Source organism: Dermacentor andersoni, chromosome 2 (genome assembly GCF_023375885.2).
Source record: "Dermacentor andersoni chromosome 2, qqDerAnde1_hic_scaffold, whole genome shotgun sequence".
In the NCBI taxonomy this organism is placed as follows: domain Eukaryota; kingdom Metazoa; phylum Arthropoda; class Arachnida; order Ixodida; family Ixodidae; genus Dermacentor; species Dermacentor andersoni.
In genome coordinates this window covers 150,302,144-150,318,750 of record NC_092815.1, presented here as the reverse complement: position 1 = coordinate 150,318,750, position 16,607 = coordinate 150,302,144, and the positions used below count along the sequence as shown (strand labels likewise).

Genomic DNA, 16,607 nt, shown 5'->3' with positions numbered 1-16,607 from the left:
GTATCATGTCCCGGACGTACCTTAATAACTTGTGTATTGCCTTTTTGTGTAGTCTCTGTTAATCTGTACCGAGTAGGTGCTTTCGTCGCTACAGTGCATTGTTATGAGCAAATTGTCCTGCGTATGTAGAAGACGCTGAAGTGCACAGCTAGCGAATAAGAGGAGGACCAAGTGATGTATATTGTCCGCCATCATTCTTGTTGGGACTTATCTCTTACCCTTCTTGTAAATAGCGTAAATAAACCCACTTCACGACATATCTCCCCGTAATGGTATGAAACTAAGGGTAGTATGGCTTCCACGTTAACTTGAACCTCCACACCATGAAGAAGTGTGCCAGTTACATGGCCAGGTGAAGTACGTAGGGAGAGAGAGATAGAGGGGGTTTCTCGCGCGTGTATTCAAATTTCTTGCAAATAATGTTCGCTCCACAATACTGACATTTCGATACTAAAAAAAGGAAGGTGTGGCATAATGGTCAGAAAATTGAAATGTTGCAATGGAAGGCGGGGTTTTCATCCCGACATTAAGTAGCTGTGTTTCATTTTCCTTTCCTTTCTTTGTTGAAGATATCCTAAGCGATTCGAGACAGCAGTCTAAAAGTTTGTTTGAATTATTCGAATTAAAACTATTTTTGAATATAGACGATTTGAATTTTGAATATAGAAGAATATATTTGAATATAGAAGATATAGAAGAATACCCCCGGCACAGGCCGGTGGTATTCCCTGTATGTTGGTGGCGGTATCGGCTGTAGACACCCATACATAAGCGCCAGTGTTTCTTGAATTCATGCTGATGCTGCTGATTGTACTATCAGGATAAGTGTGCGCGGATTTTTTCGTGGTTCAGAAGCTTTCCCTTCGCACGATTAACTTACGCCCCGGTAAGCTTCGTCAGGTTATGTGGTTATTATTCTGCAGCAATAAATATTCATAGCGCATTTATTTCCAGGCAATTCTTGCTACTAGTGCCCATGGTAAGCACCAGCTGCTTTTTACTGCGCTGCAATGTTTCATATGAATATTTCTCTTTCTCTTTTCTTCTCCCATTAGAGTGCAACTTACCCAATGGGATCGAAATCGTAAGCTTTTTCCGCATTTATACTTCCGGGTAATTTTACAGAGAACATTGTTCCTGTGTACCAGTGAGCACTGGACTCGCTGAATGGCTTCAAACAGCCCGAACATGCGGCATGCGTATAGTACGTAAGCACCGCAGCAGGCAACTGACTTGAAAGAATGTTTCACACCCGCCACAAAGGCCATAAGTGGCGCTGAAAAACAGCACACGCGCCACGTGGAAGATGTGTATTCGGCTCCCACTTGCCGCAAGTCGTCTTTTCGTGTACTTTTCAATTTATTTTGTTGTATCATTGGTACATTTGAACTCAGATAACAAATATTTACCCGTACACCTTTTCTGGGTTTATTAGCTGTTTCTTTCCAATAAAATATCAAGAAAACCAATTACCTATCTTGGTACGTTCACAGGTGAAAAGAACATATGATCATTCATAATCATTGGAAAAGAATGAAACGGAGCCCACCAGAAAATTGCAGAATTTTTTTTGGCAAGTTCTTTTCAAGCGTTATCTCTTAAAGGTTATCAACTCTCTGCAGTTTCCATTATCCCTTCGGCATTTCATCTGTCAATAGTTTCCGCAGGCTCTATGGCGAACTAACTTGCAACCGAAACGGCGTGTAAAAATTGTCGGTTGGAGCTTTTTACACAGTGGGAAGAGAGGGTACACAGGCCATTGAGTCTCCTAAAGGACTACTTGCCAAATCCAACAAACCGTTAAGGAAACTATGATGCTTGCTTGCGCGAGCACCGCAAAGCGATAGGAATAGAGGAAATATTCAAGATGGCCAAAATGCATATCAAGAATAAGATTCCCTCTAAGATCGAAAGAGACACTGTTGATGCTTTCGAATATGGTAGAAAACAGAACTGAAATTTTTCGCCTTGTGATAAAAAAAATGGTATGCGAAGCAATGTCTATTAATATGACAAGGCGACTATATTATTCGATTGTAGGTATCTTTGGCATCAAATTTCATGTACTTACTAAGGTCCACGTTGTTACGATGTATGTGAACGCCGAGCCTCAAAGCGCCCTCGTTTTATGCAGCTGTTACATGGCTGTACCTCGCGAGACGCGCAGCTTTGCGTGAGATTTCATTCCAGAGGTGTCTTTTCTCTTGCTTCACGTCCTTTGCGGTTTCGAAGCCATGGCAGTGAAGCATAACGTTCCCAAGCGCTCAGCTACATGGCAAACTGTAGGAAACTACACTGTAAACACAAATGAGCCCATATGGGCGTTTTAACAGTTGATATGCCATTTTTCCCCCCTAGCTTAAAATGAGTACGCCCACGAGAAGAAGTAAAATAAGCTAGAACCATTATTATACCCCCGACCCCATTTGAAGGGGCATTGCGGTTGTAAAATGGGGGTTTTCAAGGAATAACGGTGGCGTAGGGGAAATTGAGACGAGCCAAACAGAGAAAAGAATAACTCAGCCATGACCAACAAGGCAGTCAGCCGCAGCGACAATTTCAGTAGGATTATTTCTGCAGTCAGATTCGAAATATCCCGCGCAATGTGTGTCGGCGCTGTTTTTCTGTTCGGAGTAGCCGCGCCTTGGTGCTGCAGAGGACGCCGAAGTCGGAACTACGCGCGGAGGAACACCAGCCTTCGGAGCGCGCGCGCGCGCGTTGAAGCAGCTTTCAGCGACGGCCATTCCACCACCGACGGCACATTCTTCGACCGTGGTTGATGTTTCTCACTGCTTTGAACCCCCAAGACTCCACGGTAAGTGACTTTGAACGATTATTACATGTTCTATGAGTGTGCATGTGTTCTAAGTGAGGAGACGCGCTGATATGACTTGTTGAAGGTCTCGATACAACATGGCGCGACAGTTGACCGTCCAGAACCATTTTGCACGATCACTGTGTTTCTTCGAGCTTTGTCGTAATCGAGGCGACTTGAGTGCTCAGAGTCAAGCGAGTGTACTTAAAAATTAGGATTTTATATAATGAGGGACTTTGCCGCGTCTTTAATTGGGCGGATGTGAGCATTCGACATGATCCCCGAAGCGCAAGCCACTACCATAATAGTTACGTGCATTGCGAGGTGAGCTAAGCTTCGCCGCCTAACCGCGGCCTGAAAATGTGGCGGCTCGTTAAGGGCTTACTGCGGTGCGCGTGTGTGAGTGTTTGTACAGCGATCATTTGAGCGAGAACCGGCGGCGCTTCTTTGTGCGCGGTATCTGCTAGCTGGCGCGTACGTGGCGCCAATCCCCTAGCTCGTGCGATTGTGTGCAGTAGGTCGCCCACTTAGCGCGCATTGTGCAGATTTGCCAGTACGCTCCTTTCTATCGTCTGTGTCTCTTCGCGCCCACGTCGTTGATTGTGCAGGCAGTGCGCGACTGCGGCACGTAGCATGTAGAGCCTGCGCCCGTCAACTTTGATCTACGGGCGTGAAATGTTGGCGGCGCGTTTGTGGTATTAAAAGCGTGTGGTGAGCTTCCAACGGCACTACGGGTCAATGCCGCATGAGCTGCCGGTCAGAGTATAAGAACCTCTTTATTGTTAGCGTACTGCTTGGCGGTAACAGGTGTCCTGCTTGGGTTCAGATTACTGGATACGCCGTCACTTGAACCTCGGCGGCCGGAGCAGGTGAGTACCAGTGGCGCCGGCACCTCGGCCGGCAGAAAACGGTGCCCGTGCCGTGACGAGATATATCAATTTACGCGATAGCATTGCCGGTGATAGGTCATACGGGCGCGTCGCTCCATGCCTGTGTTCTTTGCTGAGGCCGCCACTACGCCTGCGGTGCACTTACTACGTTATATCTATATAGTCGATGCTTGTGCAATGTTGTTATTCAACAGCTGGCGCTGTGCTCTGGATACCTGAACTTGTTTAATGTTTAATTACTTTGCTGCTGTGCCATTGCCTATTGGGTACAGATATTTAGTATTGAATTCTAGGTGCCAAATTAACACAAAGAAGTTGCGCTTTTCAACTCAGGATCATATCACACATCACAGCGTCATCCTATATTGCACGAGTATTAATAACAAAATTTCTGTTGCTGGTGAAAAAAAAAAATGGCAGACCGATCAACCTGTAACCTGTATCTGTGAGAAAAATGTGCTTCAAGTCCGCGATTGTCTATAAAAAAAGGTACTACCTTGGTATTCAATGTCAGTAACACTCATAAGTTATGCATCCTTTTGTGTGAAATAATTTGTCTTAGAAGCCATTCATTGTAAGGGATCAGTAAACATCTCATAGCTTAAGTAGTGCATATGTGCATGGGTTGGGCAAAGGTATTGGTTTGTAAAGAGCAAAGCCATTAAGATATAAAATATTGGCAAGCTTAGTTTAACAATAAGCTGACGAATATACAAAACCTAATGTAGCAGCAGATGTTCACCAAGATAAGCTTGTGACCAGCTTTTTTGTGTTCTGTGTGATCACTGTAGTGTCAAATTTTTCATTTTTATTTCAGGACTGCGGCTGCGGTCGTTTCATTGCCAACTGTGAGGATGAAGCAGCTTCATGGCCGGAGATCGGGCGCCTCCCATCAGTTTCCCTTTTCAGCAATAGAGGCCTTGGTATGCTCTTACCTAGAGTTTGCTTTTTTACCCTGTATGTTTTGAGCGCAATGGCTAGTTTAGCGGCATTACTTAGAGTGATTGGTGTGACACCTGTTCCATAGGAGGTATGCAGGTTATCCCACGTAACTCTAGCAAACATTTAAAAATATGAATATGCCATCTAGCTGCACAGAACCTATGTAATGTTGTTTCCTGTCTCTTGGAAATACTTGGATTTGCTGCATTTTGCCTAATTACCTAATTAGTCTTAATCAAATAATCAACTTCTCAAATGTAATTAGATAAAAAGTCTCAATTATAATATTGTAGAGCAACGTGAAAATTTCCCAGTACAGCTATCTGTGGCTCAATATGTGCTACATAATGTGTTTTTAGAGCATGAAAGAAGCCTGAGAATCTCGCAAAGTGCCTTGAGTATGTTTCTGTGTGACAGCGCCTGTGTTGTGTTCTTCCTTCAGTCCTCGTCTTTTGCGCTGTACTAACAGTCGACCTCGAGTGGCCATTCCCGTGGCAGTCTTGCATGTATTGAGTGCTTGCCCTGTATAGGCATGTGTGTTTCCAGTAAGCAAAAAATACTGAAGGAGCCCAACGTGATGTATTTCAGGACAAGTGTATGATGTAAATTACTATGTGACAATAAAATAAACTGAAACAAGACTTCACAGTAGAGGTATGCAGGTGTGTGCATCAGCATAATGATGAAAACCTCATGCAAGTTTAGAAAAATATTCATTAAGTTAGTTTCTGTCATTCTTCTCTGTCACATTATTATTGCAAAAATGTGCTCTCTAGTATTGCACGATTAAAAACACAGTTCAAACACATCATTTGCTGGAACCTTGACATTCATAGCAACATAGAGAGGAATGGTTAAAAATTTGCTTTGCTTCTCTGACCTTCATTTTAGGTCTTTCTCATGTTTGCTAAGCTTCTTAAACTATCATAGACCCCTTCCAGGGTTTACAGGCAGCTTGAGCACATTGTGCCAGATTGTGGAGAAGCTGCAGAGGTCGCAGTGTGTATAATGGTGTGCGGTAAATGCAAGTTTATTGCAAGATGCATTATGCTCAGTACCAATTATATTAAGTTATAACTTTAGCAAAAATCTCTGTTTTCCAGATATATATCAATGTGTCTCCAAAGAACTGCACTTTTTAAAAGAGTTGCTCATTCTCTGTCTACCGTTCGGTGTTGTTAAATGCATGTATGTTGGACAGCATAGTGCTTGGCCTTCAGCTGAAGGTAGTAGTGTAGAAAGTGGTAGCAGTAGTAGCTTTATGCATGTGCATAAAGCTGCAGTAAGCCAAATGTGAAAAGATAAGGGCTAATACGATACAGCCATGTAGCAAAATTTACACAAGCAAACTGTTTGATGCAATCCCTAGGAAACTAAGCAAAAATATAAGAATGTGCTTATATGATAAACAGTACCTATGTTTCAGGCGCATGGCCTTCTACCGCCATATTCCATAACAGTTCATTATTTAACACTTTAAAACTACTTGCCCTGTTTATGTCTAACTGCTCTAAATTCGAAAATTTTCATTGATTGCACTATGAAGGTTTTGACCGTGGCTTAAGTTACTGCCACAATTAAATTTATAGTTGTGGCCGTCCTATGGGTGATAACAAAAAGCCATTTTGGAACCAGGTGACTGTTATGCAGTATGCTAAGTGTGCGTATTAGAACAGCCACTTATATTTTCATTGTAACCATGTATAAAGTATGTATGTACACATCTCGAAGCCATAGACTGTGTACTGTTAATTGGAGGTGTTATTGTGTGGAGTAGGTTTTTTTGTAAGCATTGTCTAGAATTTGCACTACATTAAGGTGTAGTGAAGCCAAGCGAAAAATATTGACAAAATGGCTAAAGTACATTCTTAAGAGTATTAAGCGCACTTAGATGACTTTACAGCATGTAGTAAAACAAGAATGGGAACTGAAGTGCTTAATTTTTGTTCATTATTACCATATGGCACCAACATGCAATGAAGACAAAAGAGGAAGAGAAGTGAAGTGCACTAAAGGGCAACTCGCTCCTGATGGGAGCTGCATTCACATCTACATGATGCATGCAATCTTTGAGTTATAGCAGCAGCTAACCACCTGTTCACATTGTTGCACATTTGTATTCTTTATGTACTAAGTCTGGCCCTGGAAGTGTTAAGCAGTGCCACTTGTGGCATTGGTGCTGCATGCAAGACATCCAGCTTACCACAGGTGTTATGTATTATGTAAACCTAAGTTCTTTTAAATTCATGTAACCCACAAAAGTTCCATTTGAAAGGATGTGCCATATTCGCCACCATTGCCATGAGTAGCATTGGCTGACAGTCACAGGGCGAGACGTTAACCTTGCTCAGCTATTATGCAAAACTATTTTACATACAAATGTGGTAATTAGTATACATGCCGAAAGCCTCACAAAATAAAATTTTTTATTTGCATCTTACAACGATTTTTATTTTGCTTTAACTCAGGAGGCCTTTCTACCTGAGTTGCATCCTGTGGCTGGACCACTCCCACGATCTCGGCAGAATCGTTACACAGGTGTGTTCTTTTGTGATTCTCAGTACTGATATTTTCTAGTTCACATTCAATGTAAATGCACAGATCCAATGAAAAACAGGTTAAAAGATGAGCTCACAGGCACTGTATCCAAATGTTTGTTAGGAAGGAAAATGTTTTTTACAAGTTGTCGTTATAGCAACACAAGAGAGTGTGCACATCACACCACCAGTACCTAGCAAGCAACAGCATTATACCGTAGAAGAAGCCAAAACATCAGGCGAAAACCTGTACTAAACTAGGGACTGCATTAAGACCTTTTCGAGGCTTAAACTATTTCTTGGGTTACTCTGTCTAATTGCTTGAACTGAACTGACGTGTCCTGCAAAACAATTTGCATTCGCATTTGATACAATCTGCAGCAAAATATGAACAAAGGGCTGCAATACTCTAAGGGCCTACTATTGAAGTTGCAACCAGTCTTCCCAGTGTACTGCAGCCTCAGGAACATGAAATGTGGTACACTGTACCACATGCACACACAACAAATTTTAATCCATGGGCATCTGTACACTGTGCTTGTGCAGGACTGCGCAACTGGCTGTTTATTCGTGACTGAAACAGCTACGTACATCAAGACTGTATTGGGAAGCCACCATCTTTTTCAGTCAGTGTAACAGTCCATAAACATATGGATTTCCATGAGCATTTTGTCTGCCACACTTTTCTTTGTCGTTTTTTTGGCACTCCAGCTTTGATGGCTGCAAGACACTTCAGGCTGGCTGAAGAGACAGTGGTAGCCTAGTAGGTGGCCTCACAAAGTTGTTATTTTGATTTTTAAGAGCCGACTTGCTTTGGACAATGCTGAATAACACATCAAAAGGCACGGGATTATTGACAAGGTTAGAATGACTTTTAAAGAAGTTTAAGGCTTCTTTTAAACTCTGATCTGTCTGCTGAGACCAAATCATGTCAGCTTTTAATGAAGCAATGTTCAGGTTGGAAAGCTGCAAGGCTGTGTGGGTACTCAAACACCATCATTGCTTCATATAGCTGAAGTTGCTGTGACATCAAGGCAGAAGGAAATGACATGGCAAAGGAAAGGTTGGTCGACAAAGGACTCATTGGCAATTATGTAGGTTCAAGGGCTATAGCACTGAGTAAGAAAATGTGTTCCTGATACAGCGTGGACAGTGTTAATGCTGAAGAACAAACTGGCACCATCTCCCTAGTCCTACACAAGCACCTGCATAGAAAGGGATGCCTGTTGGCCTTGAGGGCCACCACTGGAGGGATCACCTGCTATCGCTATGACATAGAATGTGACATCAGATGACTATAGTTCACACCTTTGCTGCAGCTCGCTGGCTGGGCAATTGAAGCCTTGATTGTAAGGATGAAAAGTTTCAATCACAAGATGGCAATTTAGTTGCCAACTCTTACAGCATGGTTCACTACTCAGTGCTGCAGTGCTGGACGTATTTGACCAAGCCTGGTGCGAGTTCTGATGAGTACCCATGTTCAAGCTGCCGCTAGATACTTAGTTGATAAAGTCACTGAAAATGAAATTTGGTCATCGAAAAAGTCATGAAAACAATGCACACAAGGCTTGTAGCGTGCTTACTTGGTATGACCTCAGTCAAGACACCCTGTGTAGAGATGCTGGCAAAAGTGCAGCAGAAGTGTGGATTGAGGAGACAAAAATATAAGCTGTTCAAGTTCCACATATAACAAACTGATAATAAATCGCCGTTCAGCAAGAACTCCGGCAAAAGGGGCAAGCTGCACTCCCCACAACGAATGCTATAAAAACAGTACTGTTATTGCAGCAAAATTGCCTATAGCTCTTTTGATAGCTTGATAGCTGGTAGCTACTTCATGGTAGCACTTGATAGCTGGTATCACACAATGTTTTCTATGCCACGGAAATATTCCAGCACGTGGGGGCCACAATTCTCCTAGAGGCCAATACAGACACAGGTTGCCAGCAAGCATGGACTAAAGATTTTTCCGTTTGCATTGATGTAGTCTACCACATTTTGTTTTCTTGGGTGCACAGTCACACTGGGGTAACAATTTTCTGCCTGAATATTCATCGCAGGGAGCACTGCAGCCAGCTGAAGCGAGTTTTGTGTTCACACCTTGCCACAGATGCGGCAAGATGTAGACTTGACCCATTTTTCTAGGCACATTTGTTGGGTTCAAGAAAGAACACAGAGTAGCTTAAGAACTTTATTCCTTCTAGATTTAAGGTGTGGGGCCAGGTATTAACCATTGTTTTAAGAATTTTCCCAAACCGGGAAAGATTCTTTCTTGAAAGTCTTCTCATATCAGCTTGATACAGTCCCTGGCTTAGTATGGGTGCATGTGCTGTGGCTTTGTTTTAGTCTGTTTAAAAGGTCGTTTTCCTTTTGAGTGTTCCAGTCGCAAAGAAATCACAAATATATTTTGATTTCAGGAACCCTTGTGACATTACATAATTCCTTTACATGTTGCAACCAAGCTTATTTTTTAAACACATGCCTTTCTTTCAGCATGAAAAAAACATCTTAGATGAAACAAGGCAAAAATGGCTGCTTATGCATTTGTACGATATTCCAACTGAGAGGGGTGAAAAGTAATAAAATGTTCTACTTTCATAATTTTTCTACCATGTGTACAACATTTCTTAATAGGCATGAAGCAAATTCACTTTTATCACTAGCCTATTACAGAAACAAAAAATGACAAACTGAGCTTTTAAGGGGGCCCTCAGAAGGGCCCAGTCCGTGCGTCTTCTTTTCTAGCGCCAAGGCTGTGAGCACAGCTGAGCACATCTGGAGCCTGCACACCCTGTTCTAGAGGTGATCTGCTGCGTGTGGAAAGACTAGACGTGCTGATATGGCGTGGTATTATGTGCACAGTCTTCCCCCGTGTTTAGTACACGGGGTTGCATAATCTGTAGTTTCAGAGATGCATTGAAGTTTGATACAGACAAAGCATTCACCTCCACTGCCAGCACTTTTCATGATGGTGTCGTTCCACTGTGTGTGGCAGTATCAAAGAGGACAGGGTGGATGCGAAAGCAAGGCTGGGTTTGCTTCATGCTACCTATGTGAAGGTATCGTTAACACACCGTGAAACCGTATCTTTGGTCGCCGACTCTCAAATTCAAAATTTTTTTCTCATTCAGATTTGTGTTTTCTGACTGCGGCCCTTTCCGTGGGAAAACAATCCATTTGCAAATGTACTTATTTGACTAAACGGTCGAATCTGAGTACAACAAACCAAATTGCTGATTTTAGTGCATTCGTTATGTTGGGGTTCCTTTGTATATGACTCCAGAAAAAGCCGACCATTGTCTGCTCACACTCCGCCGCGCCCGCCCATATAGGAATAAACTTAATTTTGGTTGGCCACGATGCTTATTGGTGTAGTAGCTGTCGTGTGTCCACCCATACACATTTTGTTGGCTTCCCGAAAACCTCAAAGAACAGCGGTATTTTGCTTATGTGCATTCACTAATCAAATAAGTACGTTTGCTAGAATCCCCATAATATTGAGTCAGCTGGTCTGCTTGAAAATGTTCAAAATATGGCAGTTAGATTTGTAATAGGAAGTCATACTAAAAGGCTTTGTATTACTGAGAGTAAGGGTAAGCTGCAATGGCAGGATTTAAAAGACTGGGAAATCTCTTCAGTTAAGATTATTTCAAGCATATACTGTTCCAAACATGTAGAGATAGAGAAATTCATATCAGGCTATCATCAAACCTCACAAGAAAGAGATTACAATAAAAAGGTTTATTAATTTCCTTTACTTATAGGTGATGCCTCACATTGTTTTTTCCTTGGACCAAAGGGACTGCAAGGTTTTTCAGCCTGCAATTGTTTGCATAGTTTTCAAAGATAATTCCCTCCCTGCTTTGTGTGCTTGATTTGAATGTAAGTTACATTACACAGAATGTATACCCCCCCTGCAATGCCAGTACAGGCGAAGCAGGTACTAAATGAATAACCACGAAAGGATTTTGGAGCGAGCAAAAAGGGCATGTGCAATAGATATGCGTAGGTGTCCCGTTGGTGTTGCTGTCAAACAAGAAATTGGGATATCGAGGAACTGAGCAAAGTAACTACATGTGTGCTTGCCAAACTATAGCTGTCATTTACACCTTGATTGTGACTTAGCTACCAAAAGAAGTTTTTTTGTCTTGTTCTTTTTCTGTTAAAATGTACTTTTTTCTTTGTCTACTTTCGTTTGGGTTTTTGTAGCTATATCGTGCACATGTGACCAATAATGCCGTGTGGAAGTTAGTGGTTGTTGGTATTTCTCACTGCCTGTCGTTTGTTCAATGTGTGTACTAAAGTCAATAGAGCACCAACCAGTATAACCTAGTGTGTTGAATTTGTTTTCTTGTTTTAGTACAAATGATCTGACTGGTTATGTGCCCAAATAAACAATTAGATTATGAAAACAAAGTTCATCAGAACATGTCATGCATTTTACTTATAATTACCCTATTTCAACTGCAGAACCCACATATTAAGGCATGTAGATTTAAGTGGAACAAGTATTTTTGCAATCCTTAGTTCTGAATAGGTGAGAGCAGTGCTAAGGGCACAAAGTGAGTCCACATAGATAAATGGCATGGTGCACTGTGCACTGACTAATAATTGATGTGTTTTTGCAACAGACAAGCAAATAAATATCCAGTAATGCCTTGTCAGAGGCACGAAAGCACATAAAGAGGCAGGGGGTGGTCAGATACAAATGTGCTGTGGTTTCAGGTTTGTTAACAAGCATACCACTTTTCTGTAACTTCAGAGAACAGGTGCTGCGCTGACACATTAATCTTTTTTTTTTCTTGTTGTTATTTTGTGGGATTTGATTAGTTTCTGGGTTAATGGTTGCTGCTTTCGCTAACATGTTGCACTTATGAAATTTGGGCTGTCATCTGCACTGTTTACAGAGTATGTACTCTTATGGTCACATTATAGTGGTGCTTAATCGTGAAGGCTCTCATTCAAATATAAGCTTGTCTGGTCTACATATGCTTTCCTTCATGCCAAAGGAATAAGATATACTATGTTTATGTCAGAAGGAAAGAAATTGAGACTGGTGTCTATTATTGCACATAAATCTATGCTTAGTTGCATTAACATTTTTGCATAATTTCAACAACTTATTTAGTGCACTTCTGTAACATTCACACTCTTTCTTATCCACTTAGGTGTAAGGAATCAAGGCAAAAAAGTGAAGCATTGCAGTGGATTTAACTTAATGCTCTTGATTCTTGTTACCTTCTTGATAGCTTTTCTATTTGGAAGAGCATATGTACAAAAGCATGTTTTGACCAAATAGGCTGCTGTTTGGGAGGCTTTGCAAGCACCACTATAACGTGACAAAAGCAGTGTGTGGCCATTTGGTTATATAAATTCTGGTGTAATGACACCACAAAAAGTAAACAAAGATATGTACGCACATGACACAAGCACCGGATCTCACTTCAAGCTTTAAAATAAGGAAACAGGCAATATTTATTAACAGGTGGAGACATGATGTGATGATATCTGTTAAAAGAAATTCTTTATGCAGTGCAACTAATGGATCACTGATACATTCGTCATACTTTTTAAATGTTGCAAGCCACAATTACCTTGCATGTTGTCAGGTCGTAATACCTGGCTACAACGCAAGTTTTGTGGAACACAGGACCGCAGTCACATTCTTTGCAGTATTTAACATTGTGTGATGGAGGATTGTTTCACACGGATGACTCATACTCCCTCAATTTCCCTGATTTCGCATTAATAGAGCATCCCATCTGTCCAATGTAGGCACGGCCTTATGATGGCAGCAGACTACACAACGCTTGCAGCCTAGCTCACCAGATGCATATTGTGCTTCAACCACAACCAACCTTTTCCTTTTTTTGGCTTCTGCCTTTTATTACAGCACAAAACTCTCCTAACAAGGGCCTGAGAAAACAATGATTTGCGCAACTAAATTAGGCATTAATATGGAATATAATGAATGAGATGAAGTAAAAAAGTGGTTGCAGTTGTTTCGTATGCATTTGTAATTTTCATGGGTAATTGTGTAGCTGGTCTCTACGGGCAAACATTTTTTTTCTGTATGAAACATGTGATGAGAGATTTGCTCTGATGAGAAAAAAAGACAAGCCAGGAAAACAAATTAATTTGTTGCGTGCAGCACAATTTGCAGGCGGTGCACTGTGCAACGGAGGTTATGTACAGTCAGCCATTCCCATCCAGTCATGCTTGCATTGCATACACACATTGTATTAATTTGAGATTGCGGCTAATGAAGTTTGTGTGGAATAACTCTCATTCGCACATAGTGATGCACTGCAAAATAGATTGGTTCGTTCCTGTGTTCATCAAAACTTGTAGCCAAAAATTATGAGCAGATGTACATAAGATAATTAAGCTTTGGCAGATTAGCACGAAAAGGACAAATGCATCAGTCATTCTCAGCTACATTGCACAAAGAATTTGTTTTTGAATTAATGACATCACTTCCTGTCACTATGTGATGTATATGATGTCTGTTTTCTTATTAAAGCGAGAGTTGAGGTTAGGCACTTGTGTCCTGCATGTCTTTGTCTTCGTTTGCTTCTGTGGTGCCATTACACCAGAATAAGTCCATGACAGGAGCTGCCAGTCTATGCAGTTATACTACATTGGGCTCAGTACGCCTGGCGGCCTGAATGTGACGAGTGCGAAGTAGCAGTAAGAACTTCAGAAGGGTAGAATTTTGTGTCGGTGGTGCATATTACAGTATGGTGAAGCGCTATAGATGGAACAGTGTGAGGCGAGACAGATGGGAAAGTGCTACAGACAACTGTGAATGTTTACTGGAAAGTTTCGCTGCAGCGGGACAATGCATGCATTATCCTGGTGCAGCAAAATTTGCCAATGTTCATAGTTGTCAGTAGTACTTGCCCATCTACATTACACTTCACCGTACACTAGTAGCAGTAACAACATAAACCAACTGACCCGAGCAATAATGAAAGCCCACAGAATTGCCAAATTGTAGGAGAAATGTTTCAGTGTAACACGTGTTTTGTTAACTGACAAGCAAATGGCATACATGTCTGCGAACCGATGATCAGATGCATTTTTCATGCACATACATTATTTTGTACAACTGCTTCCTGCTTTGGTTTTTTATGGCTTTTAGGAAGCATTCCAAAGTACTTAACTGTTTGTCTGTTCTAAAATTGAATCTGTTCTCAGCCAGCACTATGTGGCATTACTGCATAAGCCCTTACTTCGTCAGTGTCCTTCGCACTGTTCCCAACTAAATATGAATAACCAAATAACCATGTTTTTTATTTTCAGATTATGAAGAAAATACTCTTAATATGTATTTCATTAGAAAAATTTTCTCAATTTTAGGAAGAAGTCTGGCTGGCCCCAAGCCTGGTGCAAAATGAAGAAATGGCACTCCACATCAATTCATGTTTACTTGTCGTCATAACCAGTCTGTTAGCTTAATTTTTGGTTCTTCCTATTGAATTCTCAAGAAAGGTACCAACTCTGTCATTCACTCTGCAAACAAATTTTTGCACTTGGGGATGCAGCCATGCACAAAGCCTTTGAGCTCATTAATATCTTTATTTTTTAAAGTGCAGCTGCTGCGTGGAGCAATAGGTTGAATAAGACGAGGGTAAATGAAAAGATGGCGAAATTAGTCATCAACAGTTGTCCAACAAAGGAAGTCTCAAGCTGGAGGCAACATCTTTGCAAGAGAACCAAATGGCTCCAGCCTGAGACATTCGTTGTTCAACCTGGCAAGTCTCCTTCTCTAAATATTTCCTCTAGCCTGAGACCTATATCCATTCCACCACCCTTGACCAACAATACACCTATACATTTGGCAACCCATGGAAAGGTAGCAAATTCACATTCAAGGAAAGGGAATGTAGTGTGCACCCTGGAAGGTAGCATGAACAGTATTTTATTTACTTAATGAAATGCAGATTTGCTATCCAATTACTTTATTTTGATCCCCGTTTTATAATTGGACAGCATGGTTCCTCAGAGAGAATAATAATTCGAAGCTCACACAATTTTGCTCCTTTATGTCCGTTAAATCTGTCCTGGTTGCTACACTATCAGCCCTGTCTGCAATTGCGTAGCAGTGTTTTGAGCATGCATCCAAATTCAAAAGAATAGTTAGGCTTCTACCTCAGAATGTTTGCTACTGTGTTGCAGCTCGAATTCTATGTCTAGGTGGTCACTGTGATGCCATGTGCTTTTTAAATAAGACCAATATGCTATTTGAAGGGCAATTAAATGCAATCTCAAATGACCTCAGCTCGGGGAATGACACAATTGGAGGTCAATGTGATAAGGAGGATTTGATTTCTGAAAACAAGGCACTTAAACGGGAGAAGGCATGACTAATTTCGTATAAAGATGCTGCTTTTGGATATGATCAGGGAAGGTACTTGTTCGTGGCTGCATTTGCAACATGTTACATTGCTGGCTTTATATATTGCACTGGGTACAGTGAAATGTTGCTGCTTGCACAATATTCAACTAAACATGGTAGCCATGCTAATGTGTCCATGCAGAACACAACTCATCCACTATTATGGACTACAGTGGAATCTCGATAAACGAAAATCGCTTCGAAACTGCCGCTTAAATAGGACACCATCCTGATAATTGGTTGGCTCTCTGCTATGTCTCTCAGTAAATATAATGCCTGGTAAATGGAACCAATTTCCCTGGCACCTTAAGGCTCCATTTAAAGAGCACCCACTGTAAAAATATAGGGGGGATCGTGTTTGGAACTTTCGTAAATGTAGTCTTAAACAAAACCGCATTTCAGTGGGAGCGAAATGCAAAAGCACCTGTGTACTTAGACAAGTGCATGTTAAAGAACCCCAGGTTGTCCAAATTAATTCGGGTTACTTGCTATGGCATGTGTCATAATCAGAAGGTGGGTTCTGGTTCGTAAAATACAATAATTTTTAATAGCTTGCTCAGAAATCCAGCACTAAATTATGTAGCTTGTTTGTGTGATGAGTCCCAATTTCTTAATTTACTACTTTGACATTTATCATATTTGTGTGCTAGTCCATGCAAAATACCACTGATCGGCCTCATTATACCAGCCACTGTTAATTAGGAATGGCTTAGTCAAGCAACTTAAACTTACAGCACAAACACCTAAGACGAACCACAAAAGGAAGATACGACACACACTGGTGCTAACTTCTTTATTTCTTCGTCGTCGATGCAATATAAACCCTAGGCCACACTACCGCGCAGGCACTCAGATTACATTACAGAGATCTGCCAAATTATCACATACGCAAGTGTAGGAAGTCAAATTCAGATGGATGCAGGGACAAAGATATCTTACTAATGCAATTATCGCCCTGCCTTTCTTGTGGTAAGCCTCTAAGGCAAGCCGCACATGCTCATTCTTGCTTTTGCCAAGAATTG

At 41.4% G+C, this 16,607-nt stretch overlaps 2 long non-coding RNA genes across 3 annotated transcripts in view; both read left to right on the top strand.

Annotated features, from left to right (window-relative positions):
• Nucleotides 1-16,607, top strand: part of LOC140215964 (uncharacterized) — a 94,538-nt gene that overhangs the window by 54,103 nt on the left and 23,828 nt on the right. The window contains exon 3 of the long non-coding RNA XR_011892581.1: nt 1,056-1,084. This is a non-coding gene — a long non-coding RNA (uncharacterized lncRNA). The remainder of the gene's footprint in view (nt 1-1,055; nt 1,085-16,607) is intronic.
• Nucleotides 2,771-16,470, top strand: LOC129383574 (uncharacterized). Of its 2 annotated transcripts, XR_008611464.2 has the most exons (4): nt 2,771-2,815; nt 4,523-4,628; nt 7,116-7,185; nt 14,547-16,470. It is a non-coding gene; the product is annotated as an uncharacterized lncRNA (long non-coding RNA). The 2 variants fall into 2 exon arrangements; XR_008611463.2 differs by lacking the exon at nt 2,771-2,815 and having other exon boundaries at nt 3,562-4,628; nt 14,547-16,469.